Consider the following 14,607-nt stretch of genomic DNA (forward strand, 5'->3'; position numbering starts at 1 on the left):
ATACGCTGCGCCATATTCCATTCAATGTTATAGTGATTCAAGGTTGTCTAACTGTCAGAGAAGATATGTGTACTTTAAATCACTAATTAATATATTTTCTGAATTAGTCAAATCTATTCTTAAAATCGGCATATAAAGCAGAAGTGTTCAATCTGTAGGAAAAGAAATAAGTGCAGGTTCTTCTGCTTGTGTGACATTAAATGCAGTTACGGATTACACTGTCACTCCAACGATCTAAATCTAAATCCACATGTCTTGCTGCTAAAATATTTAAGGCAAATTTACTGTTAACCTCAACTGCCAACTTTCTTTCATAAAGTATAACAGATTATGCATCAGACTACTAGAGCTCCCCATGTGTTTGGATCCTGTAACAACAGTGGTTTTGGGCGTGCGCACACCAAGCCAGCTGTAGGATGGGGTGGGAGCGAGATGAGAATACTAAACGGGCGCCTCATGGCTCAGCATCAGCACCGGATTGAGTTAGGATTTGCACACCCTCCAAACTTGGCTTGGGACCTCAGCATGTGAAGCTTTGCAGGAGGAGGATCCACCTAGAATGTCAGCTCTGAAGAAGGTAACCTTCCCTGTTTCTTTATGAATCTTTCAGCTGATGTTTAACCTCAATGTAACATGTAGGATCCAGAGATTGCATTTATCACCCTACTGTGAAGGAGAAGATGTTTGCAGTAGTGCAAAAATGGGTGTGTGTATAACCTGTTAGGTTGCAGGATTGTCCTAGTTGTATAAGGTAATCATACTTTGGGACTATTGGCTTTTGATAATAAAAGTGTAAAACCATTAATTATTTAAGGAAACAAAATCTTTCATCACTTTTGCATGCACATTAATTTTGCTCACTCCTCTCCCTCTGGATTTAATTCCTGCACTTACATTTACCTCTGAAGCAGAGACTTGGGTGAAGAGCTTTTCAGGCAGAAAAAAACCCTCTTAACACATGGTTAACTTCTCAAATAGACGTTATGTCTTGGTCTGATCTTCCCGAAACTCCTTTGGTGCTGCACTGTCACACAATACTGTATGTACCACGTCGACTGTAGTCTCTGTGGGTGGATGAGCTTCACTGACTGTGTCTGACAAAGCCTAAGCCCAGCTCTGGCAATCCTGAATGAGAGCAGAGATCCATGCAGCTTATACAAAGAAGAGTTGTTGGTTTTATAAGAATAAAAAAACTATGCAGTGGACAAGATATTAAAGAGCAAATGCACAATTCACACAAGCATGCTGTATCAAGTATTAGGACTAGTACTCAAGTGCATGGATAATTATTGCAGGTTTGGGAATTAAACCTCTTTTGTTGTTAGGCATGTTGTTAGGAATGTTGTAAGATTAGAAATGGTTAACCGCCTGTTTGTGAAAATGGCTCATCATCACTTTCAGTTAAACACTGACACATTGTGTTGTTTAAGATTCAGTGCAGTTGCAAGTATTGATATCTCATCTCCAATAGATTCCCATGATTGAGCGACACAAAAGAGATAGGAAGTTATACAGAATGTCTGCTTCAGCACTGCTGTCGAATTCGCAGCAAATACCCCATACTCAGTGCACACTGTGAGTGATAAAGTGCTGGCTGCCAGCACTCACATCGTCAGACATCATAATCACAGAGGTTCTAAAAATAGGGAACCATATTCATTGCAAAGCTTTAGAAGCGCAATTGTCATATTGCTGTTCACTCTCATCGCTAAAAGTTTTACCAAGATACTCCATGATGCTGTATTCATGTCTTGTTCAGTAATACAAAAAGTCCTTATTTTTAGACAGAAGTGGTCAGGCAGCCTTTCTTCAGTGGATGAGAATTGAATTTAAAAGAGTGCGCATTGCACAGCAGTTCAAACATAGGAGCTGCATTTTCTGCCCTAGTAACAAACATGTTTTGTTTTTTTGTCCTGATAAAGTCTCCCATCTTTATTCATTGTGCAGGCTGCTACTGTAAAGACTGTGACAACGGCAGTAACCAGTCAGGAACAAATGGGCTTACTTTAAACCAATTAGAAGCTATTGTTATCTTGGTGTGTGTGTAGCTCTGTGTGTATATTTTAGGTCTTATTGTGTTTTCTGTGCTTAATGTCAAGAGAAGAGAAATGTGGATTGACAGATGTAAAGTGATAAATATCTCACCTCAATAAGTCTCTTGGTATGTGACTGAAAAATATATAATCACTTAGCAGCTTTAGAAGGCTCCACCCTTTACCTGACCCACGTGGCAATGAAAGCCTGATGATTTATACATGATTTATACACCTAGTACCAGGCAATTTCATTACTTAAAAAATGGTAGGCTATGTTTACTTTCAAAGAACGAAAAACACAAATGTGTTGGAAACTGACACTATTTCCTCTCAGAAATACTTTGGCATTGAAAGTAGCTTAAGGTTTTTAAATTGCTTGCTTACACACACATGCATGAACACACAGAGCTGACAGAGGGAAGCTTCTGTGGACTTTGCCTACTCAGGGGTGACATTGAAAAGGGTCTCATAATCTGTCTAAAGATGCATAGCAAACTTGAAATGGTACATTAATGTCTGTGGTGATGTAAGTTTTAGTCCACAGGGTAAGAGGGGCAGTGGTGTATGTTAGTCTGACTGAAAGTAAATGTTGAAACATTCAGCAGGCTCTTTTCTTATTCATCCACTCACTGTGACAGATGTGTTTCTGTTTTCTCATTGCATGTTCCATTCTTCTTCTACTCCTACTCTGTCATTTCAGTACTTTCTATTACTTTACCTACTACTCATGCACTCTTTTTCACCTTCTTTCTTGGTCCCATCTTTCTTCCTCTGCCAATGCGTTCCTCCCATTTTATGTCTCTATTCATCCCCTGATGAATGTCCCACTGCATATGTAATACTTTGGCTCAAGTACAGGGAATGGGAATGGGTATGGAGGGGGGAGCAGAGCTTTATGAATCTAATCATGCAAGAGTGCTACAGTAGGTGTGTGCGTATACACTAGAATATGTTGTGTGTCTGTGTATACCTACACAGTACTACTTAAATAATTTCTGTTGTACTATGGCGAGCACAGATTTTCTAGACAGGTAAGAGTAATTGCACTGTCCTAGGGTTACTCTTAGTAAAGTTAGCCAGATGTAATTAATTACAAGATTCACTAGCGAACTGGCATACTGCAGTATATGTAATCCTTTCTATGCTATTTACAATATACATGTCCAGGTTGATGCCACTTTGTAATATCATCATTTATTGAGATTTTACCAGACTGTCTTTCACAGCCGGACTGGTTCATTTTTATCTTAACACTAGCTGTCTTTTAAATGTTTGCTCAGCAGAGAGATGACTGTCTCACACTTGTCAGCTGTAGGCCTTTGAAGCTCTCTGACTGGAAACAAAGGTGAAGGATGTCATGGTTTGACGGGGATTATAAATTTGTCATAAAGCCCATTGTGTTAATACTGTCAAAAATTAAACCCCCTTGTATTTTGCAGTGTACTTTCTTTTCCATTGTTGAGAATACAGTGGTGTTTGAACCATTGTAAATTTGAAACTTTCTCTATTTTGAATATATGTAACCTAAAATGTGATTTTTACTCAAGCCCTAGTATTAGATAAAGGGCACCCTAATACACATATGTTATGTATTGTTGTTGGGAATATTTGTGTGTGGCAAGAGTATGTAAGCTGTCTATAAGCCCTATTAGCCCTCAACATTGGCTTAGGGGGAATTTAAACCCATTGGTTACCATGTTACAGCTTTAAATTAGGTTTGTTATTGGACTTCTTTGCATTAAAACGTTGCTTTGGGTTTTTGGATTAAGTTCAAGGCTTTGACTTGGCTAACACTTTTGTTTGCTTTAGTATTCCTTTAGTATTGCTGCATGATGCACTTTTTGCTTAGGTTTAGTTCACAGATTGGTAGAATTTGCTTTTTAGCTCAGAATTGCACATACATCATTGATGGCAAGATGACCTGATCCAGAGGCAGAAAAACAGGCACAAAGCATGATACTGCCATTACCATGTTTCACATATGGTTCTTGTGATGGAATTTAATGGTCATTGCAATTGAAGCATGTAAGTTCTATATTGGTCTCGTTTGCAGAACATTTTTTATTGACTTATACACATGGCCATCACCAAACTGTAGATAGCTTTTTGGAGAAGAGCGGCTTCCTCCTTACATTTCTGCCATGTACAACATTGTGTTTCAATGTTCTCCTGATGGTGGACTCAAGAACCTTTATATCAACATCTAAAAAAGAGGCCTTTAGTTTTAAAAATATTGCTCATGTCTCTAGTCTTTGTCTGATCTTTGTTAATTGACCGCTACTGGGGAGATTAACAATGGTCTTAAATACACAACATGTACACAATCTGCCTGACAGTCAAATGCTGTGTCCACATTATAGAATGGAGGAGTTTTTCAGGTCAGAAGATGTCATCTGGAGGAGTTCTTAAAGAGAAAGTTAATCGCCATACCTCCTTAGTTTCTTTGTAAGAACAACCAGATGACATCTAAACTGACATGGAGAGTTTCAGCTAGAAACAGAGGGTAATTTTATTTGATGGAATACATTCTAGTTGTAACTTAACTGTTGGAATAATTGATGCCTATGCTAAACAATGCCCAAGTTCCAAAATGTGACATTAACATATGTAAATAATTCTAAACACAAACAGATCTGAGTCTCTGTCTGCTCTCTCAGTCTGTTGTATGACTTTTCTAATGCTCTCAGAGACTTTTCTGATCCGTCAGTCCATAAACAGACCTACCTTTGGGCTCTGCATGTCTACAGAATACACATTTGTGCCTGCCTGTCCTTATAGTACATCCAAGGCCCACCGACAGGTTTCCGCAAACTGACTAATCATAACAAACGTTATGGTGTGAGGGGGGCTTAAAGAGACAGAATCTAAAAAGGCGTTTCATACAGAAATGAAACATATAAAGGCCCATCATAGAAAAATAAGCGTCAGCAATTGTAAATTGTCTAGAACAATTATTGTGCAGCCCCAGAATGCGAATATCTGTGAAAAATGGTAAAGAGCATTGTTTGCTCTGACATCTGTCTACCTTACTGTATATGTCTTAAACTATGGGTCATTCTCCATTGTTTTTATATCAAAATATTAGTGTGAGTATTATAAGTTGGCTTTGTGGGTATTTTGAGAGATCTCAGTTTCACAATTCATCATCACCTACATCCATACTCATTTCTCTGGTGGTAGAGTAAGTACATATACCAAATATAGTACATTAAGTTTGCTGCTTCACCTTGTCACTGTGTCATACATGAGCGTGGATTGAAAAAATTTAGTTTGTTACTGGCACAGCTTTAGAGAGGTTTAAGTGTAAGTCTGGTAATTTTCAAGGCCCTATTATGTGGTATTTTACTATTCGAGTGTTGTGTTGAATGCAGTTTATGATATTTTGCCCAGTTGTTTCTGTTCTATTTCCTACATATTACTAAGGCAATTGCTTACATTACAAACCTTGCAACATAATCTTCTGCTCAATTTGTATGTGACTACATTTCATAGCTTGATTGTTTAAGAAGCTAGCAGACAGCACTTGAGACACACAGGAAGAACTTTGATATGCACTGTAGTGACTCCACTTCTCACCCGTCCCCTCAGATCTCCATTAGCTCACTATGAATTGCACTGTAGCTCTCAGCAGCAGGCACCAAGATATCCTATTATACATTGCAACTTGTGATAATTGCCTGTACCCAGCAGTAATAGTGTGTGAAGACTGGCAGCAAGTCAGTATGTTTATGTGTATTTGCCTGTGTGTTTATGTGCCCAGTTTGTAGACAGGCATTTGCTATATGAGTGTTCAGTAACAGGACAACATGGTGGTGGAGAGGTGAGCACTGCTGCCTCACAGCTGAAAACACCTTTTGTTAAAATCCACCTTTCTGTGTGGAATTTGCATGTTCTTCCTTTGCTTGCGTCCTTCCACAGAGGTTGTGTTAATTGATTACTCTAAATTGCTTGTAGGTCTAAATGTGACAATGAAATATTGTCTGTGTGTCAGTGTCTGATAGACTGTTGACCTTTCCAGAGTGTACCCAACCTCTCGCCCAAAGACAGCTGGAATAAGCTCCAGCACCCATTCGATCCTCAACAAGCAGTTGAGATAATGGATAGCATGAATTTGCTGATGTTATAAATTTACTTTTGCAGGTCAGCTTTTGCATGAGTTACATTATGGAGGCTATTTCTGATCCTCACTCTCCAGTCTCATGAGGCAGGCTCCATCAAACACCAGACAAAACAATCTCCCAAAAAAATGGACTTTCATGAGGAAACTAATCAGTACTTTTAAATGTGGGGTCGTTTTCAGAGAGCTGATTTCACACGGAAAACCTTCTTCGTGGACTCAAATGGTGTGTGACTCACCTGAGTTGGTCCATTTGATTGTGCATCTCAGTTAATGAGCATGCATTTAGTTGTTTCTTCTTCCATGACTACCTCAACAGGCTTTGTAATTGTCTCTCTTTAGTGCTCTTATACTGTAAAGTACGTCTGTCTGAGAGAGGCACACACCTCAACAAATGCTTTGTTCAAGACTTGTAACTATATTACAACCAACAAACAAAAGAATTCAAAAAATGTCTGTAGGCCTGTTTTTTGTTCTGATTATTCTCAGAAAAAAATCACCGGAACCATCTGAATTACTAAAATATTTGCACTATAGTGCATGCCATGTGCTATTAACTGCTCTAACCTAAAAGCTCTGCTGTCTAATTTTTATTTGATGATTGTGGATAAATCATATGTATTAGCATTCTCAAAATATAACAGCTTGAAATACGGAAAATAAAAAGTAAATAAAAAGAAATTGCTACGAAATAAAACAGAAGAAGAAATATCTACTTTCAAGTCATTTCATATCTATACAGATTCCTTTTATTGACTGCCTCAGGGATCCCAACTAGATGCATTGGAGCAGCATGATAGTAAACTGCAGCAACATTGCCAAATGGAGCCTTTTATGAACTCACACACTCAATAGGGTTTGAAGACTCATTCACAAGACTGGGCTTTTAGTCCTAAGGGCATTGCTTTGAATTTTCATTGATGGTCTTTTTTAAATTAATTAATCAATTAATTAATTATATTTATTTAAGTCAACCTACAGTAGACATACAGTAAATCCATATACCCTAAATGTCTAACCAGATATATTACTGTTTTTGTATACAGTATCTCCTAGTTATATTTCTTTATATCTTGTTAATCTCTTTTTGTGTTCATCCCAAGAAAAGGACAAACAAATGGATAAACGGCTGCCTAATGCATTTTTGTATGAGCAATTAGACACCTTGATGGCAGACTCCAATCCTTTTAAAGCGTAAATGAGAGGCGAGTGACACCTCTGTGTCTGAAACGCTCGAGTGTGTCCCTGACAGTTCATTTTCCACACTCCTCCAGCACAAGCCTCCTGCCAGCCAGCCAGTCAGCCAGCTATCCAGCATTACTTACAACTTTACATCATGCAGGTGTTTGAGTCTTTAGACTAATCACTGCATCTCTCATCTCCACAGATTCATCTATTTCAACTTTCTTGTCAAGTTGTTTACTGACAGGGGCATGCATATAGACAGTACTTTCATGCCAGTAAAATGAGAAGACAGGATGTAAGTATTCTAGCTGATTGTTCTCACATCAAATATCTACAATAACAAATAAATTTACTCTTTTGTCTTAGAGAAACAACTCTAAAGATCTCTAAAAAGATAATTTTGTATGAAGAAGTAGAATTTTTTTCAGTTCATAAAGAAACACCTCAAAAAGATCAACGGGTTTCGGTTTGTCCTTTAATAGGTCGCCACGGCAGAACGTGTTCTGCATATGGATTTGTCCTGAGTTTTTATGTTGCACCCTCCCATTTTTTTTTTATCCGAGTTTCGGACCCGCACCAAGGTGGCCTTTGGTGGCTGGGTGGGACCACACCTGGTGAGGTGGGATTCCATCTCACAGCCTTCAGCATCCCAACCCACTGCAGTAAATCTATAGATACATGGATTTCATTGGATGGTAATGTATATGCTTGTACCTTGTTACTGTTGCATTGACATCATAATGCTATAGGCATATAACTAGGAGATACTGTATACAAAAACAGTAATATATATATTTTTTAGCCTAATATCTGGTGAATAATCACTTCCTCGTGAATAGAGGCTGTTCTTCAGGTTGAAATAAAGTATTTATCGCATGATTGGTTACTTAAGAGGAAGCTAAGGTGTCTTAAGCACTTATATGAGCAAATGGATGAGGTACCGTAAGAGAGGTTAAGGATAGGAATATACAATATTCTTGTAGCTCAAAAACTCTAAGCAATCTAAAAAATCTACTATGCAGAACAAAATATTTAATGTATTAAGAATATTAAAAATAACTCTCATTACAAACTGAGTTTGAGGATTTGGCATTAACTAAGTTGACTGAATTATGGACCAATGCAGTGTTTTCATACAGACTAGTAAGTGTCTATTGTCCTATTGTGCTCCTCCTGTATGAATAATGTAGAGGATTGATAGCTTAGTGAAAATCCCCAGAGAAAAGCCATTAGGGTCCATTTCTATTTTTTTATCCCCAGTTTTCTCTTTCTTTTCAAGAGGTCCCTTTTTATATGCACCTCTCTTTAATTAAAACAGACACTTATCTGATGGGTCTTGTTCAGTGGCAGAGAGGAGTAAAATAACTGAGAGGCAGTGGTGGTAATCACCAAGAGCAAATGTAAAGGACTGTTAACACCAGAGAGAAAGTAGAGGAGATCTGACTATCTTATGAAAGTCATTCTGGATAAAAAAGGGCCTGCCAGTCAGATGCAAGGGCAGAAAGCCACTGATAGCAACTGCTGAGCCACCGCTACTTTTTAGTAGAAATCCTTTTGTGCGCTGTGAACACCAATAACGCTATTCAGTGGGATTATACATCTGCAAACAAATGATTCAGCAGTATTTCCCAACAACAAGACATAAACTGTTTACTTACAGATGACAGAAGATTGTAGCAAAATCCTTGCAGCTAAGATATTAAACGTTAGATTAATTACATTTTAGAAAACTTCTCACAGAATAGATTGTGTGCATTTGTTATTGATTAGTATGACCAGGCTTATGAGGATTGCAATAACTGGCTGTTGTGTTTGCTGGTCCAACGACATAGCAAAGCAGCTGATGAAACAGAGAAAACTTCCCAAATTGGGCCCATTGATGTGACCACACCAGATTGAGTGATTACATTGCCACCCTTCCCCACACATCAGTTGAGCAATATTTTATCTCTAAGCAGCTCCATCCCAATGGTTTGTTAATACAGTATATCATATTTTCTTTCACACACCATTTAACTTCCCTTTGACTCTTTGAAGATTGAATCAAAGATATAAGTTTTAAAAATGAGCCTTCCACACTCATATTTACACTGGGGCCATTTATGGCTCTGCTGCTCAGATCACAGTGCAGAAGAAAGGTCTTACATAAATACAGGAGCAACTTCTTTTGATGCAAATGTTGTGATAGATATGTGTTTGTTGCTACTGTGCAACTGTGGGTCACAGCATGGCTTAGTGTCTTCCCTCTGAGCTCCACCTTGTTTATCTGCTTCGAGCTGCAGTTGATATTAACATCTTTCCCTTTCCCACTCTCTTTCTTCCCCCACCCTTTTGTTGTTTCTTGGAAGGTATTGCCAGGCATACTGCAGAAACATTGCTGTATCTTACCAGACAGGAACACAGGTAAGGACCAAACAGATGCACCCGTCCCACCCCCCACCCCTTTACTAAACACATCAGTAACACACAGAGCTGAGACAGAAGAAGAGAGACAGTGGGCGTAATGAGTGGGTAGTGATTCTTGGAAATGGATGCTCAGTGAGTGGGTCACATTTGTCTGTTCATTATGTGTGTGTATTCTGTACATCTGTGAGTTCACACCTCATCTGCTGGCTATATATGTTCTTAAGGACATGTTTTTGCCAAACAGCTTTTATTTATATTGACTCTCTATACTCTTCTATTTGACCCCAAACTGACCACTTTGGGATACTTACAAAACAGTGTTATTTTTTTACCGCTAGCAAAATGGGGTTATCCATGTGGTCTAAACTATTTAAAATTATTTACTTGTCAGAGCGATAGTAAAAATTGAGATAGCTGTTACGAACTTCTAATGATTACAGGCTTCTTCACATTATTGCAGGTGTGAAGAGGTTGCTGATGAAATTGAAGAGCAGCGAGATATACTCAGGTACCTGGCTGCAGTCCTCACAGTAACAACGTGTTCTTCCCCTCTAGCCGTTTACTTTTGGGCGACTAAACCTCTCTAACCTCTTGACTGCAATTCGAATGCATGCGCATGTGCTCCACACTATCCATCTCACTAACAAACCTCACTAATGCTGCTCCGTCCTCTAATAAACACTTTGTTCTGCAAACAGTGGGAAGACTGATGTCTACCTTAGATAGTTCTGTTTCTCAGACACATGGTTAGAAAGCTAACCCCATACCCTTCCCGGGGTGAGACACATGCTCAGGAGTACAACAAGAGCACAGCAACCTTGGCAATAAAGAAAGAGTGGGAAAGTTTTCCGTGTTAGAGCTCGGAACTCCAAGGCATAAATGACAAACATAAGACATATCACAGCATAGAATGGATGTTTGATGGGGGATATAGGTAAGATTACCTGCACGTAGGCAGATAAGAAATTTGACAAACCTGTAAATGGACAGGATTGATGGTTATTAGACTATAAATGTTCCGTACACCAGACCTGGGCCAAATTTCAATCCCATCCTGTTTGTTCCTCTTTCCGTTAAAAGAGGTGGAGGATAGGTGGGGTGTGCTGTTATGTATAATCCTCTTTTTATGCCAGGGATGTTCAGTCAGTTGAAGAAAAGAGCTTTCAAAATGTTAGCTCAAGTTTATGTGGAATATTTTATAAAGCGTTTAATGCAGGATGAGTGGCCGTGTGTTTGGTTGAGGTGCCTGGCAGTTGCTGCATGAATATGGAGGACCCAGAGGTGCAGCTGTCCACTGGACTAGGAACAAGGTGTTCTGACAGAGTGGACACGTAGAAATAACCTTATCATAATCTCATGAATATGGATGTCTGATCCTCTGAAACTTTCATCTCTGATATTAGTCGGTTCGAATCTGGCAAGGGTAGCTAATCTGTATCTTTACTTGATGATGTCAGTTTGTATGTTATGGTACAAGTATGAGTGTTAACTTGAGAGCCCCATTAGTGTGAATGCACCTGCAATACATTGCTCTACTACTGAAAGTGTCTTTAGTTTCCTATGTTGCACTGTCAGTAATCCACAGTACTACCTGGCACTTGAATACTCAGCAGTAGTACATTCAGTATCACTTTATCAAACTATTTCCATCAAGGTTCACAGGCTCAGAATCATTCAGCCGCACGTTCCATCTCTGAAAGCATGAGCTTTTGCTGAGTAACTTTAGCAAGACACAGCCATTGACAACCTCAGTGCCCTCAGTAGTTTCTGTGTATTTCTGTCTACCTTGGCATCCTGTTTCCATGACAACACTGCTTGTGGCATCAGTAGATTCATGTGTCCATTTTTACTAAACAACACTTCTCTTCACTGATTGGATGATGTAGGACTCACATATTTGGATTTTTTTTAAATGGACAGCATAAATGGGATGAGGATGTACATAAGTGAGTACAGTAGTGTTGAGTGACGCTCTAAAGTGAGACGTGAGTTGAAAAATTTAGCGTGGGACTTGAGGATGGAAGAGGGGTGGAGTATCTGGAAAATGATGAAAAGCAAGTACGAATAGAGGAGACTTTGAAAGCAGTGGCCATGAAAAGATTGGTATCTCCTGCTGGTGAATATGATTAAGAATCTGCAGTGTGTGTGTATGTGTGTACATGTTCTTTGCTATACTGTACTCTGTCTAGCAAGGGGCGCCCTCTTCTGGGCAGTCTCACAGCACTCAAAAATACCCATGTCCTCCACAGAAACGCCTCACTGAGCTGCTCGCTGCTTCTGAATGTCTGGTTTGAAATTTTGTGCAAAGAAGATAGAGGGATGAGCTTTATCATAATCTTACACACTCTGTCTTACTTATCAATTTGTTCCTCTCCTAATGTTCTCTATAAACAGAAGCCTTTGTGCTGATGAGCTCTCAGTATTCAAACGCTACAAATTCATTATTTCTATTAATAGAAAATAATTCATGTGGGAATATTTCACCATTCTGTTGCCATTTTTCTTGTACATTTTGCATTTCTGGCATCTTTTATGAGATTTACAGTGTATGGTTACTCCTGAAAGACATGCTGACTGTTGCTTTCTGGAAAGCCTTCTGTCATCCTTTGCGGTGTGTGAACACTTCTGCTTTGCATTCGTGGCCTTATATCCTCATCGATTTTTTTTCTCCCTTGAGTCTCACAACCCACCTTTAACTGAATTGCATTCATACAAAAATACACACATAAACACACACATTCCCATTACCCATTGCCCCTATTAACAATTCCCAAGTGATGAGCTCTGTGTGCAGGTAAGTGTACCTAGTATTGTTATTTGTCCTGCATTTCTTTACTATTATCAGAGTGTTAGTTTTATTAGTAACATTTTAATCTCATGCAGTACTATAAAATACAAATTCTCCAGTTGCCCATTTGGTTTGCTTTAATTTAATGTGTGGAAAAACAAGCATTCAAGGATTCAGGAAAGAACAATACAATACTGCAAAGTATTTGAGTAGAATATAAAATAAACGCCTTCAGTATCATCTCAAAGTGACATTTGGGATGGTTTCAAGCTCAATAATAAATATATTTTCATAAATGTCAGTCAGGGGTTTCTATCATTAAATGTAGCTTTGTGACTCAAATGCTAGTAAACTTGTTAGGTTAAAAATACAAAATTAACTTTAATTATCTAAATCCACTATTTTGTGTCAGGGCTTGTCTGAAGACTTGTTGCTGTGGAAACACATTGGCCATGAGGACTCGGGCAATATTGGGTAGACATTAGTCTATTACAGAGCAGTGGAAATTTTTAGGAGATGAAAATCTTAACATATTAGGGAATTTATGCTTTAAAATAGTCTTAATAACCTAATAGTGTTTAAAAATGGGAGCCTTTAAGGAACATTTTCTATCTATTTGTATTTGCCATCTGAAAGGTGTGTTCTCATCCACACACAACTAAAGTCTTTGAACTATTCAGGCTCTTCCCTTTACCTTACTTAGCCTCGATTTAGAGACACAGCCTGTCCATCTTAATCCTTCACATGTCCTGCCTGAGCCTCCCAGTCCCGCTGTGAATCTCACTGACACAGGAGTGAATCAGCAGCTGTTCTATTAGCTTGCGTAATTACCAGGCGAGCTGTTGCTTTCCCTCCGAGTGTGTCCAACTTGCTTTTGTACGCATAAACTGTGCACAGACACATATTCTTTATGAACACAGCCAGTCAGTGCACAACGTGTCCTCAAGCACACATGATACCAATCTCTAGCAAAGTGAGTCAACTAGGGAGAGCCTGACTCTTTCTGATAGCTCTCAGAGTCCTTGATGCCAACTCTGTATGCTCTTCATAGCCACTCACCAAAAGAGAAAGACCCCAAGAGAAAAACTGTATCAGAAAGTTAAAAAGAATAAAACATATATAAAGAAATATATAAAGAGTATTTGCAAAAGGATTAATGAGGATGGTTAAAAACAACACAAAGATGAGAGAATGAATGAGAACTGAAGGAGTATAGTAAGTAGAACTGTGGATCGTGTGTGTGTGTGTGTGTGTGTGTGTGTGTGTGTGTGTGTGTGTGTGTGTGTGTGTGTGCGCGCGCGCCAGCAGCCCTCAGGAGCTCTCCTCATGTCTGCTAAACTCTCGACTGCTGTAGTTGGTAATGAGTCCTCTACTATCTCTCCTCCTCAGCCTTCCCTACTTTCCCTACCTTTTACTGTTAGTCTGTACCCTCGGCTCTCACCTCCCCTGCCCCCTCGCCCTCTCTCTCCTCCTCTGCACTCCCTCCAGCTCCGCCAAGGTGTACCCACTGAACTGTTACAAGAGTGGGTAGCTCTGAAACATGGCCTCCACCTCCAGGCCTGTCTCTCTGTGCAATTGGACTGCCACAGCACCAAATTGATTGTAAGCAAATATGACACAGCATAATGGATTAGAGGGCAGCTCAGCAATTCTTTCTGAACATCTCCCACATGGTATCAGAGATCTCTAAAATAGGACATGCTGGTCAAGATGTAGTGTAGCTGAATATTCATGATGCAATGCCTGTGGACTTGAACATTGAATTTAAGTTTAGATGAGCTGTAGAACATGGCAGGATTTTGTGTCTAACCAGACATTGCTTTGGTCACTGTTTTTAGAATGCAGTAGGGGAGGTGGTGAGAAGTATAAGATTGTTCTGAAGTGCTGATTCACGTGATCTTAGCTGGTTGTTGGTTACTCGATTGTTGTTAGCTCATGGTGTTGGTTTTGTATGTAAGCAAATAGAATTTAATTGTAAGCCCTGATTAAGCAGCAAACAATTTGCTCTTTGTGGGGGCAAATGTACAGTAGAAGTTCAACACAGTGTTAGATCAAGGGACAGTGGATTCATACCC

At 39.2% G+C, this 14,607-nt stretch overlaps 1 long non-coding RNA gene across 1 annotated transcript; it reads left to right on the plus strand.

Moving 5' to 3' along the window:
- Positions 1 to 78: 78 nt before the first annotated feature.
- LOC137101425 (uncharacterized) lies at positions 79 to 10,871 on the plus strand. The gene is made up of 3 exons (XR_010911054.1): positions 79 to 577; positions 9,687 to 9,741; positions 10,205 to 10,871. It is a non-coding gene; the product is annotated as an uncharacterized lncRNA (long non-coding RNA).
- Positions 10,872 to 14,607: the final 3,736 nt, after the last annotated feature.

Source organism: Channa argus, chromosome 16 (genome assembly GCF_033026475.1).
Source record: "Channa argus isolate prfri chromosome 16, Channa argus male v1.0, whole genome shotgun sequence".
Taxonomy (NCBI): Eukaryota; Metazoa; Chordata; class Actinopteri; order Anabantiformes; family Channidae; genus Channa; species Channa argus.